Source organism: Triturus cristatus, chromosome 5_2 (assembly GCF_964204655.1).
Source record: "Triturus cristatus chromosome 5_2, aTriCri1.1, whole genome shotgun sequence".
In the NCBI taxonomy this organism is placed as follows: Eukaryota; Metazoa; Chordata; class Amphibia; order Caudata; family Salamandridae; genus Triturus; species Triturus cristatus.
This window is the reverse complement of record NC_140588.1, coordinates 576,622,299-576,637,468: the sequence shown is the minus strand read 5'-3', so window position 1 is coordinate 576,637,468 and position 15,170 is coordinate 576,622,299. Positions and strand designations below refer to the sequence as shown.

The 15,170-nt window shown below is 53.2% G+C and overlaps 10 non-coding genes across 10 annotated transcripts; 3 read left to right on the top strand and 7 right to left on the bottom strand.

Annotated features, from left to right (window-relative positions):
* Nucleotides 1–335: 335 nt before the first annotated feature.
* On the bottom strand, nucleotides 336–418 carry TRNAL-UAA (transfer RNA leucine (anticodon UAA)). Its single transcript has one exon. It is a non-coding gene; the product is annotated as a tRNA-Leu (tRNA).
* A 2,143-nt stretch (nucleotides 419–2,561) lies between these two features.
* Nucleotides 2,562–2,644, bottom strand: TRNAL-UAA (transfer RNA leucine (anticodon UAA)). Its single transcript has one exon. It is a non-coding gene; the product is annotated as a tRNA-Leu (tRNA).
* A 945-nt stretch (nucleotides 2,645–3,589) lies between these two features.
* On the top strand, nucleotides 3,590–3,661 carry TRNAE-CUC (transfer RNA glutamic acid (anticodon CUC)). Its single transcript has one exon. It is a non-coding gene; the product is annotated as a tRNA-Glu (tRNA).
* A 1,132-nt stretch (nucleotides 3,662–4,793) lies between these two features.
* On the bottom strand, nucleotides 4,794–4,876 carry TRNAL-UAA (transfer RNA leucine (anticodon UAA)). Its single transcript has one exon. It is a non-coding gene; the product is annotated as a tRNA-Leu (tRNA).
* Nucleotides 4,877–5,821: 945 nt separating this feature from the next.
* On the top strand, nucleotides 5,822–5,893 carry TRNAE-CUC (transfer RNA glutamic acid (anticodon CUC)). Its single transcript has one exon. It is a non-coding gene; the product is annotated as a tRNA-Glu (tRNA).
* A 1,132-nt stretch (nucleotides 5,894–7,025) lies between these two features.
* On the bottom strand, nucleotides 7,026–7,108 carry TRNAL-UAA (transfer RNA leucine (anticodon UAA)). The gene has a single exon. It is a non-coding gene; the product is annotated as a tRNA-Leu (tRNA).
* A 2,135-nt stretch (nucleotides 7,109–9,243) lies between these two features.
* TRNAL-UAA (transfer RNA leucine (anticodon UAA)) lies at nucleotides 9,244–9,326 on the bottom strand. The gene has a single exon. It is a non-coding gene; the product is annotated as a tRNA-Leu (tRNA).
* Nucleotides 9,327–11,469: 2,143 nt separating this feature from the next.
* Nucleotides 11,470–11,552, bottom strand: TRNAL-UAA (transfer RNA leucine (anticodon UAA)). Its single transcript has one exon. It is a non-coding gene; the product is annotated as a tRNA-Leu (tRNA).
* A 945-nt stretch (nucleotides 11,553–12,497) lies between these two features.
* TRNAE-CUC (transfer RNA glutamic acid (anticodon CUC)) lies at nucleotides 12,498–12,569 on the top strand. Its single transcript has one exon. It is a non-coding gene; the product is annotated as a tRNA-Glu (tRNA).
* A 1,132-nt stretch (nucleotides 12,570–13,701) lies between these two features.
* Nucleotides 13,702–13,784, bottom strand: TRNAL-UAA (transfer RNA leucine (anticodon UAA)). Its single transcript has one exon. It is a non-coding gene; the product is annotated as a tRNA-Leu (tRNA).
* Between the last annotated feature and the right edge of the window lie 1,386 nt (nucleotides 13,785–15,170).

The window sequence follows — 15,170 nt, the reverse complement described above, 5'->3', positions numbered from 1 at the left end:
AGCCTGCAGGTGTAAATCAAAGAAAGGGGAGAAATCCGCAAGAGGCGGGTTAACAAATTCCAGTGGCAGGCCCATGTTCCCCAGGAAGCAAGTACTTCCTCCTGCTCCCTTCAGTGGGAAAAGACATAGGAGGTGTATTTCTCTAAGCAGGGGCTCTGCGTAGGTGGCACTGCATTGCTTTGGGAAGCATCCATGCTAAGTGCAGAGTAGCAGCAGACCCCACAGCTGAGACGTGAATTGGGACTGTTAAGGAAGGGCACTGGGAGGGTGAGGAGGGCAGAGGAAAATGCTTTAAAAAATCATCTGCAAGTTCCTACACACCCGCTGAAAACCCATACCAGGGATGGGGCTCGAACCCATGCGGACAACTGTCCATTGGATCTTAAGTCCAACGCCTTAACCACTCGGCCACCCTGGTGAGACCCTAGGCCCTGCCTTACTCAGCTCCCTTTTCATGCTGGCTGCTCCAGCGCAGGCTGTCCAGCAAGAGGTGATTGCAGAGTAAAAAGGCTTTTGCAGGAGGATAAAGGTAATTGCTTATGACAAACACACTGTGTGACACCTAACTTTTCCCCACTCGTACTTTATGGGCAATCTATACAGTGGAGTTAGCTTAGTCACAATAAGGAAGTGAGCAAGGCAGGCTCACAAGAGCATCTCCTCCCTGGTGGTCTAGTGGCTAGGATTCGGCGCTTTCACCGCCGCGGCCCGGGTTCGATTCCCGGTCAGGGAAGATCCCTCTAAGACGTAGACGTGCGTAATTTGTCCACGCAGCTCAGCTTTTTTTAATCGAAGGTCCTTAAAAAGGCACCCCGACCTATAGACGAAAGCAGAGGAAAGGGGCTGGGTCCCCTGTGTCCCAGGTTGCTTTGCTCCCATTGCCCTCAGCCACCTTCAAGCGCACGCAGTCCCCCACCCAGTCAGGTGCTCTATGTGGGCGTAAAGTGCAGTACCAGCTCATCAGAAAGGTAAATTGCTGGAAAACCCGGCTGCGATGTATACATCTACTTTGGAGCACTCTTCTCCCTTGCACTCTTGAATCGGTCATTCGCAATGTATTCTTCCAGCAAGCTGAATAACGAGGTAGGTGTGAGAAGGTGTACCAGCTGTCTTTGAGCTATCAGCGGCCACTAGGTGTCCCTCTTGTGATTTCCCGGGGATCCCGATTGTACAGGAATTCGTCGGTTCAGTAGCACGGGGGAGGGGATGGCCTGTGCTTGGAAGTGACAAACAGTCTGGTGGAATCATGAGTGTTTTTTCAAGTTCTGATTCATATTCGCTGTAGAATAAAATATGCTTTCAGCCCCCATGAGCTTTGTCACTAGGAGAGCAGTGTAGGAACTTTTGCTGTATGGCTCTGGGTTCCCTGGTGGTCTAGTGGTTAGGATTCTGCGCTCTCACCGCCGCGGCCCGGGTTCGATTCCCGGTCAGGGAACAGTCCTTCTTCTGCCCTTGAATGCTTTTCCTTCCCGCAGGTCAGGGCTTCTCAAAATGAATTTGCTTTTCTGACAAACAGTTTGCCTAGCATCCCGAAATCTGGCTCCTAATTTGATTTTCGCAAGGTTCCCTTTGAGTTGCTTTCCTCGGTGGGAGGAAAATCTCTTGTGCAAGGCTCTTGAGGAAGTGAGATTCTGTATTCCGAGGTGCGCTTCTTTTCGTAGGCTTCTGACCACATGGTGTGCGGCAGGAAGTCATCTTTGACAGGGCCGCAGGCTTTGTCTCCAAATGGCATCCCGGACCCACTGCAACCCACCTTTTTGCTGAAACGGAAGTCTGGTTCAGGGTAAGAAAAAGCTGAGCTGCACGTACCGAAAGCAGCAGAGCCCAGCGGCGGAGAGGGTGTGGCCAGGGCTGTCTGATTTGCATAGTGACCAGTGGCATCTTGGGAATGTACAGGCTTTGGAGCCTAACGGGTGCTGCAGGGGTCTGCCTGGCCGGAGAAATGCCTGTCTGGCGCTCCCCTCAGGACACACGTGTCTTCCGTTCGAGCATGGAGGGTGAGGGACATGGGTCACCCTCATATACAGGGGTGTGGGCATGGGCAGGATGGGGCGTGGGGGACCCGTCAGGGCATTGCCCGTTTGGAAGCCCGTTCGGAAGGCAAGAGGAGGCGGAGGCGGAGGCGGGAATCTCTGCTCAATTTTTTCCCGAGGCCTGGGGACAAGCCTTTGCACATTTGATCCAGCCGGGCCTGCATCAGCAGATCCTGCTCCGATGGCAAGGGAGAGCCTGCAGGTGTAAATCAAAGAAAGGGGAGAAATCCGCAAGAGGCGGGTTAACAAATTCCAGTGGCAGGCCCATGTTCCCCAGGAAGCAAGTACTTCCTCCTGCTCCCTTCAGTGGGAAAAGACATAGGAGGTGTATTTCTCTAAGCAGGGGCTCTGCGTAGGTGGCACTGCATTGCTTTGGGAAGCATCCATGCTAAGTGCAGAGTAGCAGCAGACCCCACAGCTGAGACGTGAATTGGGACTGTTAAGGAAGGGCACTGGGAGGGTGAGGAGGGCAGAGGAAAATGCTTTAAAAAAGCATCTGCAAGTTCCTACACACCCGCTGAAAACCCATACCAGGGATGGGGCTCGAACCCATGCGGACAACTGTCCATTGGATCTTAAGTCCAACGCCTTAACCACTCGGCCACCCTGGTGAGACCCTAGGTCCTGCCTTACTCAGCTCCCTTTTCATGCTGGCTGCTCCAGCGCAGGCTGTCCAGCAAGAGGTGATTGCAGAGTAAAAAGGCTTTTGCAGGAGGATAAAGGTAATTGCTTATGACAAACACACTGTGTGACACCTAACTTTTCCCCACTCGTACTTTATGGGCAATCTATACAGTGGAGTTAGCTTAGTCACAATAAGGAAGTGAGCAAGGCATGCTCACAAGAGCATCTCCTCCCTGGTGGTCTAGTGGCTAGGATTCGGCGCTTTCACCGCCGCGGCCCGGGTTCGATTCCCGGTCAGGGAAGATCCCTCTAAGACGTAGACGTGCGTAATTTGTCCACGCAGCTCAGCTTTTTTTAATCGAAGGTCCTTAAAAAGGCACCCCGACCTATAGACGAAAGCAGAGGAAAGGGGCTGGGTCCCCTGTGTCCCAGGTTGCTTTGCTCCCATTGCCCTCAGCCACCTTCATGCGCACGCAGTCCCCCACCCAGTCAGGTGCTCTATGTGGGCGTAAAGTGCAGTACCAGCTCATCATAAAGGTAAATTGCTGGAAAACCCGGCTGCGATGTATACATCTACTTTGGAGCACTCTTCTCCCTTGCACTCTTGAATCGGTCATTCGCAATGTATTCTTCCAGCAAGCTGAATAACGAGGTAGGTGTGAGAAGGTGTACCAGCTGTCTTTGAGCTATCAGCGGCCACTAGGTGTCCCTCTTGTGATTTCCCGGGGATCCCGATTGTACAGGAATTCGTCGGTTCAGTAGCACGGGGGAGGGGATGGCCTGTGCTTGGAAGTGACAAACAGTCTGGTGGAATCATGAGTGTTTTTTCAAGTTCTGATTCATATTCGCTGTAGAATAAAATATGCTTTCAGCCCCCATGAGCTTTGTCACTAGGAGAGCAGTGTAGGAACTTTTGCTGTATGGCTGTGGGTTCCCTGGTGGTCTAGTGGTTAGGATTCGGCGCTCTCACCGCCGCGGCCCGGGTTCGATTCCCGGTCAGGGAACAGTCCTTCTTCTGCCCTTGAATGCTTTTCCTTCCCGCAGGTCAGGGCTTCTCAAAATGAATTTGCTTTTCTGACAAACAGTTTGCCTAGCATCCCGCAATCTGGCTCCTAATTTGATTTTCGCAAGGTTCCCTTTGAGTTGCTTTCCTCGGCGGGAGGAAAATCTCTTGTGCAAGGCTCTTGAGGAAGTGAGATTCTGTATTCCGAGGTGCGCTTCTTTTCGTAGGCTTCTGACCACATGGTGTGCGGCAGGAAGTCATCTTTGACAGGGCCGCAGGCTTTGTCTCCAAATGGCATCCCGGACCCACTGCAACCCACCTTTTTGCTGAAACGGAAGTCTGGTTCAGGGTAAGAAAAAGCTGAGCTGCACGTACCGAAAGCAGCAGAGCCCAGCGGCGGAGAGGGTGTGGCCAGGGCTGTCTGATTTGCATAGTGACCAGTGGCATCTTGGGAATGTACAGGCTTTGGAGCCTAACGGGTGCTGCAGGGGTCTGCCTGGCCGGAGAAATGCCTGTCTGGCGCTCCCCTCAGGACACACGTGTCTTCCGTTCGAGCATGGAGGGTGAGGGACATGGGTCACCCTCATATACAGGGGTGTGGGCATGGGCAGGATGGGGCGTGGGGGACCCGTCAGGGCATTGCCCGTTTGGAAGCCCGTTCGGAAGGCAAGAGGAGGAGGAGGCGGAGGCGGAGGCGGGAATCTCTGCTCAATTTTTTCCCGAGGCCTGGGGACAAGCCTTTGCACATTTGATCCAGCCGGGCCTGCATCAGCAGATCCTGCTCCGATGGCAAGGGAGAGCCTGCAGGTGTAAATCAAAGAAAGGGGAGAAATCCGCAAGAGGCGGGTTAACAAATTCCAGTGGCAGGCCCATGTTCCCCAGGAAGCAAGTACTTCCTCCTGCTCCCTTCAGTGGGAAAAGACATAGGAGGTGTATTTCTCTAAGCAGGGGCTCTGCGTAGGTGGCACTGCATTGCTTTGGGAAGCATCCATGCTAAGTGCAGAGTAGCAGCAGACCCCACAGCTGAGACGTGAATTGGGACTGTTAAGGAAGGGCACTGGGAGGGTGAGGAGGGCAGAGGAAAATGCTTTAAAAAAGCATCTGCGAGTTCCTACACACCCGCTGAAAACCCATACCAGGGATGGGGCTCGAACCCATGCGGACAACTGTCCATTGGATCTTAAGTCCAACGCCTTAACCACTCGGCCACCCTGGTGAGACCCTAGGTCCTTCCTTACTCAGCTCCCTTTTCATGCTGGCTGCTCCAGCGCAGGCTGTCCAGCAAGAGGTGATTGCAGAGTAAAAAGGCTTTTGCAGGAGGATAAAGGTAATTGCTTATGACAAACACACTGTGTGACACCTAACTTTTCCCCACTCGTACTTTATGGGCAATCTATACAGTGGAGTTAGCTTAGTCACAATAAGGAAGTGAGCAAGGCAGGCTCACAAGAGCATCTCCTCCCTGGTGGTCTAGTGGCTAGGATTCGGCGCTTTCACCGCCGCGGCCCGGGTTCGATTCCCGGTCAGGGAAGATCCCTCTAAGACGTAGACGTGCGTAATTTGTCCACGCAGCTCAGCTTTTTTTAATCGAAGGTCCTTAAAAAGGCACCCCGACCTATAGACGAAAGCAGAGGAAAGGGGCTGGGTCCCCTGTGTCCCAGGTTGCTTTGCTCCCATTGCCCTCAGCCACCTTCATGCGCACGCAGTCCCCCACCCAGTCAGGTGCTCTATGTGGGCGTAAAGTGCAGTACCAGCTCATCAGAAAGGTAAATTGCTGGAAAACCCGGCTGCGATGTATACATCTACTTTGGAGCACTCTTCTCCCTTGCACTCTTGAATCGGTCATTCGCAATGTATTCTTCCAGCAAGCTGAATAACGAGGTAGGTGTGAGAAGGTGTACCAGCTGTCTTTGAGCTATCAGCGGCCACTAGGTGTCCCTCTTGTGATTTCCCGGGGATCCCGATTGTACAGGAATTCGTCGGTTCAGTAGCACGGGGGAGGGGATGGCCTGTGCTTGGAAGTGACAAACAGTCTGGTGGAATCATGAGTGTTTTTTCAAGTTCTGATTCATATTCGCTGTAGAATAAAATATGCTTTCAGCCCCCATGAGCTTTGTCACTAGGAGAGCAGTGTAGGAACTTTTGCTGTATGGCTGTGGGTTCCCTGGTGGTCTAGTGGTTAGGATTCGGCGCTCTCACCGCCGCGGCCCGGGTTCGATTCCCGGTCAGGGAACAGTCCTTCTTCTGCCCTTGAATGCTTTTCCTTCCCGCAGGTCAGGGCTTCTCAAAATGAATTTGCTTTTCTGACAAACAGTTTGCCTAGCATCCCGCAATCTGGCTCCTAATTTGATTTTCGCAAGGTTCCCTTTGAGTTGCTTTCCTCGGCGGGAGGAAAATCTCTTGTGCAAGGCTCTTGAGGAAGTGAGATTCTGTATTCCGAGGTGCGCTTCTTTTCGTAGGCTTCTGACCACATGGTGTGCGGCAGGAAGTCATCTTTGACAGGGCCGCAGGCTTTGTCTCCAAATGGCATCCCGGACCCACTGCAACCCACCTTTTTGCTGAAACGGAAGTCTGGTTCAGGGTAAGAAAAAGCTGAGCTGCACGTACCGAAAGCAGCAGAGCCCAGCGGCGGAGAGGGTGTGGCCAGGGCTGTCTGATTTGCATAGTGACCAGTGGCATCTTGGGACTGTACAGGCTTTGGAGCCTAACGGGTGCTGCAGGGGTCTGCCTGGCCGGAGAAATGCCTGTCTGGCGCTCCCCTCAGGACACACGTGTCTTCCGTTCGAGCATGGAGGGTGAGGGACATGGGTCACCCTCATATACAGGGGTGTGGGCATGGGCAGGATGGGGCGTGGGGGACCCGTCAGGGCATTGCCCGTTTGGAAGCCCGTTCGGAAGGCAAGAGGAGGAGGAGGCGGAGGCGGAGGCGGGAATCTCTGCTCAATTTTTTCCCGAGGCCTGGGGACAAGCCTTTGCACATTTGATCCAGCCGGGCCTGCATCAGCAGATCCTGCTCCGATGGCAAGGGAGAGCCTGCAGGTGTAAATCAAAGAAAGGGGAGAAATCCGCAAGAGGCGGGTTAACAAATTCCAGTGGCAGGCCCATGTTCCCCAGGAAGCAAGTACTTCCTCCTGCTCCCTTCAGTGGGAAAAGACATAGGAGGTGTATTTCTCTAAGCAGGGGCTCTGCGTAGGTGGCACTGCATTGCTTTGGGAAGCATCCATGCTAAGTGCAGAGTAGCAGCAGACCCCACAGCTGAGACGTGAATTGGGACTGTTAAGGAAGGGCACTGGGAGGGTGAGGAGGGCAGAGGAAAATGCTTTAAAAAAGCATCTGCGAGTTCCTACACACCCGCTGAAAACCCATACCAGGGATGGGGCTCGAACCCATGCGGACAACTGTCCATTGGATCTTAAGTCCAACGCCTTAACCACTCGGCCACCCTGGTGAGACCCTATGTCCTTCCTTACTCAGCTCCCTTTTCATGCTGGCTGCTCCAGCGCAGGCTGTCCAGCAAGAGGTGATTGCAGAGTAAAAAGGCTTTTGCAGGAGGATAAAGGTAATTGCTTATGACAAACACACTGTGTGACACCTAACTTTTCCCCACTCGTACTTTATGGGCAATCTATACAGTGGAGTTAGCTTAGTCACAATAAGGAAGTGAGCAAGGCAGGCTCACAAGAGCATCTCCTCCCTGGTGGTCTAGTGGCTAGGATTCGGCGCTTTCACCGCCGCGGCCCGGGTTCGATTCCCGGTCAGGGAAGATCCCTCTAAGACGTAGACGTGCGTAATTTGTCCACGCAGCTCAGCTTTTTTTAATCGAAGGTCCTTAAAAAGGCACCCCGACCTATAGACGAAAGCAGAGGAAAGGGGCTGGGTCCCCTGTGTCCCAGGTTGCTTTGCTCCCATTGCCCTCAGCCACCTTCATGCGCACGCAGTCCCCCACCCAGTCAGGTGCTCTATGTGGGCGTAAAGTGCAGTACCAGCTCATCAGAAAGGTAAATTGCTGGAAAACCCGGCTGCGATGTATACATCTACTTTGGAGCACTCTTCTCCCTTGCACTCTTGAATCGGTCATTCGCAATGTATTCTTCCAGCAAGCTGAATAACGAGGTAGGTGTGAGAAGGTGTACCAGCTGTCTTTGAGCTATCAGCGGCCACTAGGTGTCCCTCTTGTGATTTCCCGGGGATCCCGATTGTACAGGAATTCGTCGGTTCAGTAGCACGGGGGAGGGGATGGCCTGTGCTTGGAAGTGACAAACAGTCTGGTGGAATCATGAGTGTTTTTTCAAGTTTTGATTCATATTCGCTGTAGAATAAAATATGCTTTCAGCCCCCATGAGCTTTGTCACTAGGAGAGCAGTGTAGGAACTTTTGCTGTATGGCTGTGGGTTCCCTGGTGGTTAGGATTCGGCGCTCTCACCGCCGCGGCCCGGGTTCGATTCCCGGTCAGGGAACAGTCCTTCTTCTGCCCTTGAATGCTTTTCCTTCCCGCAGGTCAGGGCTTCTCAAAATGAATTTGCTTTTCTGACAAACAGTTTGCCTAGCATCCCGCAATCTGGCTCCTAATTTGATTTTCGCAAGGTTCCCTTTGAGTTGCTTTCCTCGGCGGGAGGAAAATCTCTTGTGCAAGGCTCTTGAGGAAGTGAGATTCTGTATTCCGAGGTGCGCTTCTTTTCGTAGGCTTCTGACCACATGGTGTGCGGCAGGAAGTCATCTTTGACAGGGCCGCAGGCTTTGTCTCCAAATGGCATCCCGGACCCACTGCAACCCACCTTTTTGCTGAAACGGAAGTCTGGTTCAGGGTAAGAAAAAGCTGAGCTGCACGTACCGAAAGCAGCAGAGCCCAGCGGCGGAGAGGGTGTGGCCAGGGCTGTCTGATTTGCATAGTGACCAGTGGCATCTTGGGAATGTACAGGCTTTGGAGCCTAACGGGTGCTGCAGGGGTCTGCCTGGCCGGAGAAATGCCTGTCTGGCGCTCCCCTCAGGACACACGTGTCTTCCGTTCGAGCATGGAGGGTGAGGGACATGGGTCACCCTCATATACAGGGGTGTGGGCATGGGCAGGATGGGGCGTGGGGGACCCGTCAGGGCATTGCCCGTTTGGAAGCCCGTTCGGAAGGCAAGAGGAGGCGGAGGCGGAGGCGGGAATCTCTGCTCAATTTTTTCCCGAGGCCTGGGGACAAGCCTTTGCACATTTGATCCAGCCGGGCCTGCATCAGCAGATCCTGCTCCGATGGCAAGGGAGAGCCTGCAGGTGTAAATCAAAGAAAGGGGAGAAATCCGCAAGAGGCGGGTTAACAAATTCCAGTGGCAGGCCCATGTTCCCCAGGAAGCAAGTACTTCCTCCTGCTCCCTTCAGTGGGAAAAGACATAGGAGGTGTATTTCTCTAAGCAGGGGCTCTGCGTAGGTGGCACTGCATTGCTTTGGGAAGCATCCATGCTAAGTGCAGAGTAGCAGCAGACCCCACAGCTGAGACGTGAATTGGGACTGTTAAGGAAGGGCACTGGGAGGGTGAGGAGGGCAGAGGAAAATGCTTTAAAAAATCATCTGCAAGTTCCTACACACCCGCTGAAAACCCATACCAGGGATGGGGCTCGAACCCATGCGGACAACTGTCCATTGGATCTTAAGTCCAACGCCTTAACCACTCGGCCACCCTGGTGAGACCCTAGGCCCTGCCTTACTCAGCTCCCTTTTCATGCTGGCTGCTCCAGCGCAGGCTGTCCAGCAAGAGGTGATTGCAGAGTAAAAAGGCTTTTGCAGGAGGATAAAGGTAATTGCTTATGACAAACACACTGTGTGACACCTAACTTTTCCCCACTCGTACTTTATGGGCAATCTATACAGTGGAGTTAGCTTAGTCACAATAAGGAAGTGAGCAAGGCAGGCTCACAAGAGCATCTCCTCCCTGGTGGTCTAGTGGCTAGGATTCGGCGCTTTCACCGCCGCGGCCCGGGTTCGATTCCCGGTCAGGGAAGATCCCTCTAAGACGTAGACGTGCGTAATTTGTCCACGCAGCTCAGCTTTTTTTAATCGAAGGTCCTTAAAAAGGCACCCCGACCTATAGACGAAAGCAGAGGAAAGGGGCTGGGTCCCCTGTGTCCCAGGTTGCTTTGCTCCCATTGCCCTCAGCCACCTTCAAGCGCACGCAGTCCCCCACCCAGTCAGGTGCTCTATGTGGGCGTAAAGTGCAGTACCAGCTCATCAGAAAGGTAAATTGCTGGAAAACCCGGCTGCGATGTATACATCTACTTTGGAGCACTCTTCTCCCTTGCACTCTTGAATCGGTCATTCGCAATGTATTCTTCCAGCAAGCTGAATAACGAGGTAGGTGTGAGAAGGTGTACCAGCTGTCTTTGAGCTATCAGCGGCCACTAGGTGTCCCTCTTGTGATTTCCCGGGGATCCCGATTGTACAGGAATTCGTCGGTTCAGTAGCACGGGGGAGGGGATGGCCTGTGCTTGGAAGTGACAAACAGTCTGGTGGAATCATGAGTGTTTTTTCAAGTTCTGATTCATATTCGCTGTAGAATAAAATATGCTTTCAGCCCCCATGAGCTTTGTCACTAGGAGAGCAGTGTAGGAACTTTTGCTGTATGGCTCTGGGTTCCCTGGTGGTCTAGTGGTTAGGATTCTGCGCTCTCACCGCCGCGGCCCGGGTTCGATTCCCGGTCAGGGAACAGTCCTTCTTCTGCCCTTGAATGCTTTTCCTTCCCGCAGGTCAGGGCTTCTCAAAATGAATTTGCTTTTCTGACAAACAGTTTGCCTAGCATCCCGCAATCTGGCTCCTAATTTGATTTTCGCAAGGTTCCCTTTGAGTTGCTTTCCTCGGTGGGAGGAAAATCTCTTGTGCAAGGCTCTTGAGGAAGTGAGATTCTGTATTCCGAGGTGCGCTTCTTTTCGTAGGCTTCTGACCACATGGTGTGCGGCAGGAAGTCATCTTTGACAGGGCCGCAGGCTTTGTCTCCAAATGGCATCCCGGACCCACTGCAACCCACCTTTTTGCTGAAACGGAAGTCTGGTTCAGGGTAAGAAAAAGCTGAGCTGCACGTACCGAAAGCAGCAGAGCCCAGCGGCGGAGAGGGTGTGGCCAGGGCTGTCTGATTTGCATAGTGACCAGTGGCATCTTGGGAATGTACAGGCTTTGGAGCCTAACGGGTGCTGCAGGGGTCTGCCTGGCCGGAGAAATGCCTGTCTGGCGCTCCCCTCAGGACACACGTGTCTTCCGTTCGAGCATGGAGGGTGAGGGACATGGGTCACCCTCATATACAGGGGTGTGGGCATGGGCAGGATGGGGCGTGGGGGACCCGTCAGGGCATTGCCCGTTTGGAAGCCCGTTCGGAAGGCAAGAGGAGGCGGAGGCGGAGGCGGGAATCTCTGCTCAATTTTTTCCCGAGGCCTGGGGACAAGCCTTTGCACATTTGATCCAGCCGGGCCTGCATCAGCAGATCCTGCTCCGATGGCAAGGGAGAGCCTGCAGGTGTAAATCAAAGAAAGGGGAGAAATCCGCAAGAGGCGGGTTAACAAATTCCAGTGGCAGGCCCATGTTCCCCAGGAAGCAAGTACTTCCTCCTGCTCCCTTCAGTGGGAAAAGACATAGGAGGTGTATTTCTCTAAGCAGGGGCTCTGCGTAGGTGGCACTGCATTGCTTTGGGAAGCATCCATGCTAAGTGCAGAGTAGCAGCAGACCCCACAGCTGAGACGTGAATTGGGACTGTTAAGGAAGGGCACTGGGAGGGTGAGGAGGGCAGAGGAAAATGCTTTAAAAAAGCATCTGCAAGTTCCTACACACCCGCTGAAAACCCATACCAGGGATGGGGCTCGAACCCATGCGGACAACTGTCCATTGGATCTTAAGTCCAACGCCTTAACCACTCGGCCACCCTGGTGAGACCCTAGGTCCTGCCTTACTCAGCTCCCTTTTCATGCTGGCTGCTCCAGCGCAGGCTGTCCAGCAAGAGGTGATTGCAGAGTAAAAAGGCTTTTGCAGGAGGATAAAGGTAATTGCTTATGACAAACACACTGTGTGACACCTAACTTTTCCCCACTCGTACTTTATGGGCAATCTATACAGTGGAGTTAGCTTAGTCACAATAAGGAAGTGAGCAAGGCATGCTCACAAGAGCATCTCCTCCCTGGTGGTCTAGTGGCTAGGATTCGGCGCTTTCACCGCCGCGGCCCGGGTTCGATTCCCGGTCAGGGAAGATCCCTCTAAGACGTAGACGTGCGTAATTTGTCCACGCAGCTCAGCTTTTTTTAATCGAAGGTCCTTAAAAAGGCACCCCGACCTATAGACGAAAGCAGAGGAAAGGGGCTGGGTCCCCTGTGTCCCAGGTTGCTTTGCTCCCATTGCCCTCAGCCACCTTCATGCGCACGCAGTCCCCCACCCAGTCAGGTGCTCTATGTGGGCGTAAAGTGCAGTACCAGCTCATCATAAAGGTAAATTGCTGGAAAACCCGGCTGCGATGTATACATCTACTTTGGAGCACTCTTCTCCCTTGCACTCTTGAATCGGTCATTCGCAATGTATTCTTCCAGCAAGCTGAATAACGAGGTAGGTGTGAGAAGGTGTACCAGCTGTCTTTGAGCTATCAGCGGCCACTAGGTGTCCCTCTTGTGATTTCCCGGGGATCCCGATTGTACAGGAATTCGTCGGTTCAGTAGCACGGGGGAGGGGATGGCCTGTGCTTGGAAGTGACAAACAGTCTGGTGGAATCATGAGTGTTTTTTCAAGTTCTGATTCATATTCGCTGTAGAATAAAATATGCTTTCAGCCCCCATGAGCTTTGTCACTAGGAGAGCAGTGTAGGAACTTTTGCTGTATGGCTGTGGGTTCCCTGGTGGTCTAGTGGTTAGGATTCGGCGCTCTCACCGCCGCGGCCCGGGTTCGATTCCCGGTCAGGGAACAGTCCTTCTTCTGCCCTTGAATGCTTTTCCTTCCCGCAGGTCAGGGCTTCTCAAAATGAATTTGCTTTTCTGACAAACAGTTTGCCTAGCATCCCGCAATCTGGCTCCTAATTTGATTTTCGCAAGGTTCCCTTTGAGTTGCTTTCCTCGGCGGGAGGAAAATCTCTTGTGCAAGGCTCTTGAGGAAGTGAGATTCTGTATTCCGAGGTGCGCTTCTTTTCGTAGGCTTCTGACCACATGGTGTGCGGCAGGAAGTCATCTTTGACAGGGCCGCAGGCTTTGTCTCCAAATGGCATCCCGGACCCACTGCAACCCACCTTTTTGCTGAAACGGAAGTCTGGTTCAGGGTAAGAAAAAGCTGAGCTGCACGTACCGAAAGCAGCAGAGCCCAGCGGCGGAGAGGGTGTGGCCAGGGCTGTCTGATTTGCATAGTGACCAGTGGCATCTTGGGAATGTACAGGCTTTGGAGCCTAACGGGTGCTGCAGGGGTCTGCCTGGCCGGAGAAATGCCTGTCTGGCGCTCCCCTCAGGACACACGTGTCTTCCGTTCGAGCATGGAGGGTGAGGGACATGGGTCACCCTCATATACAGGGGTGTGGGCATGGGCAGGATGGGGCGTGGGGGACCCGTCAGGGCATTGCCCGTTTGGAAGCCCGTTCGGAAGGCAAGAGGAGGCGGAGGCGGAGGCGGAGGCGGGAATCTCTGCTCAATTTTTTCCCGAGGCCTGGGGACAAGCCTTTGCACATTTGATCCAGCCGGGCCTGCATCAGCAGATCCTGCTCCGATGGCAAGGGAGAGCCTGCAGGTGTAAATCAAAGAAAGGGGAGAAATCCGCAAGAGGCGGGTTAACAAATTCCAGTGGCAGGCCCATGTTCCCCAGGAAGCAAGTACTTCCTCCTGCTCCCTTCAGTGGGAAAAGACATAGGAGGTGTATTTCTCTAAGCAGGGGCTCTGCGTAGGTGGCACTGCATTGCTTTGGGAAGCATCCATGCTAAGTGCAGAGTAGCAGCAGACCCCACAGCTGAGACGTGAATTGGGACTGTTAAGGAAGGGCACTGGGAGGGTGAGGAGGGCAGAGGAAAATGCTTTAAAAAAGCATCTGCAAGTTCCTACACACCCGCTGAAAACCCATACCAGGGATGGGGCTCGAACCCATGCGGACAACTGTCCATTGGATCTTAAGTCCAACGCCTTAACCACTCGGCCACCCTGGTGAGACCCTAGGCCCTGCCTTACTCAGCTCCCTTTTCATGCTGGCTGCTCCAGCGCAGGCTGTCCAGCAAGAGGTGATTGCAGAGTAAAAAGGCTTTTGCAGGAGGATAAAGGTAATTGCTTATGACAAACACACTGTGTGACACCTAACTTTTCCCCACTCGTACTTTATGGGCAATCTATACAGTGGAGTTAGCTTAGTCACAATAAGGAAGTGAGCAAGGCAGGCTCACAAGAGCATCTCCTCCCTGGTGGTCTAGTGGCTAGGATTCGGCGCTTTCACCGCCGCGGCCCGGGTTCGATTCCCGGTCAGGGAAGATCCCTCTAAGACGTAGACGTGCGTAATTTGTCCACGCAGCTCAGCTTTTTTTAATCGAAGGTCCTTAAAAAGGCACCCCGACCTATAGACGAAAGCAGAGGAAAGGGGCTGGGTCCCCTGTGTCCCAGGTTGCTTTGCTCCCATTGCCCTCAGCCACCTTCATGCGCACGCAGTCCCCCACCCAGTCAGGTGCTCTATGTGGGCGTAAAGTGCAGTACCAGCTCATCAGAAAGGTAAATTGCTGGAAAACCCGGCTGCGATGTATACATCTACTTTGGAGCACTCTTCTCCCTTGCACTCTTGAATCGGTCATTCGCAATGTATTCTTCCAGCAAGCTGAATAACGAGGTAGGTGTGAGAAGGTGTACCAGCTGTCTTTGAGCTATCAGCGGCCACTAGGTGTCCCTCTTGTGATTTCCCGGGGATCCCGATTGTACAGGAATTCGTCGGTTCAGTAGCACGGGGGAGGGGATGGCCTGTGCTTGGAAGTGACAAACAGTCTGGTGGAATCATGAGTGTTTTTTCAAGTTCTGATTCATATTCGCTGTAGAATAAAATATGCTTTCAGCCCCCATGAGCTTTGTCACTAGGAGAGCAGTGTAGGAACTTTTGCTGTATGGCTCTGGGTTCCCTGGTGGTCTAGTGGTTAGGATTCTGCGCTCTCACCGCCGCGGCCCGGGTTCGATTCCCGGTCAGGGAACAGTCCTTCTTCTGCCCTTGAATGCTTTTCCTTCCCGCAGGTCAGGGCTTCTCAAAATGAATTTGCTTTTCTGACAAACAGTTTGCCTAGCATCCCGCAATCTGGCTCCTAATTTGATTTTCGCAAGGTTCCCTTTGAGTTGCTTTCCTCGGCGGGAGGAAAATCTCTTGTGCAAGGCTCTTGAGGAAGTGAGATTCTGTATTCCGAGGTGCGCTTCTTTTCGTAGGCTTCTGACCACATGGTGTGCGGCAGGAAGTCATCTTTGACAGGGCCGCAGGCTTTGTCTCCAAATGGCATCCCGGACCCACTGCAACCCACCTTTTTGCTGAAACGGAAGTCTGGTTCAGGGTAAGAAAAAGCTGAGCTGCA